Below are 200 nucleotides of genomic sequence, written 5' to 3'. Positions count from 1 at the left end.
ACGAAATCGTCACCTGAAAAGTTTACTGATGTTTCTGCTAAAAACCATTATCTCCATAGTACCAAAGCTAAAGGATTCACAATCTCCCTAAATGATCAAATCGGGAAAAATAAACGGGAATCGGGGAACTTTTAAAATGGTAGACTCAGTACCGACCTTAAATTTTTGAATGATGTGGTGGGATTTTGGGATTTGTGGTT

The sequence above is a fragment of the Clytia hemisphaerica genome, unplaced genomic scaffold (assembly GCF_902728285.1).
Source record: "Clytia hemisphaerica strain Z4C2 unplaced genomic scaffold, Clytia hemisphaerica genome assembly, whole genome shotgun sequence".
NCBI classification, from domain to species: Eukaryota; Metazoa; Cnidaria; class Hydrozoa; order Leptothecata; family Clytiidae; genus Clytia; species Clytia hemisphaerica.
The sequence above is the reverse complement of the archived record's forward strand: the minus strand, read 5'-3'. Positions refer to the sequence as shown.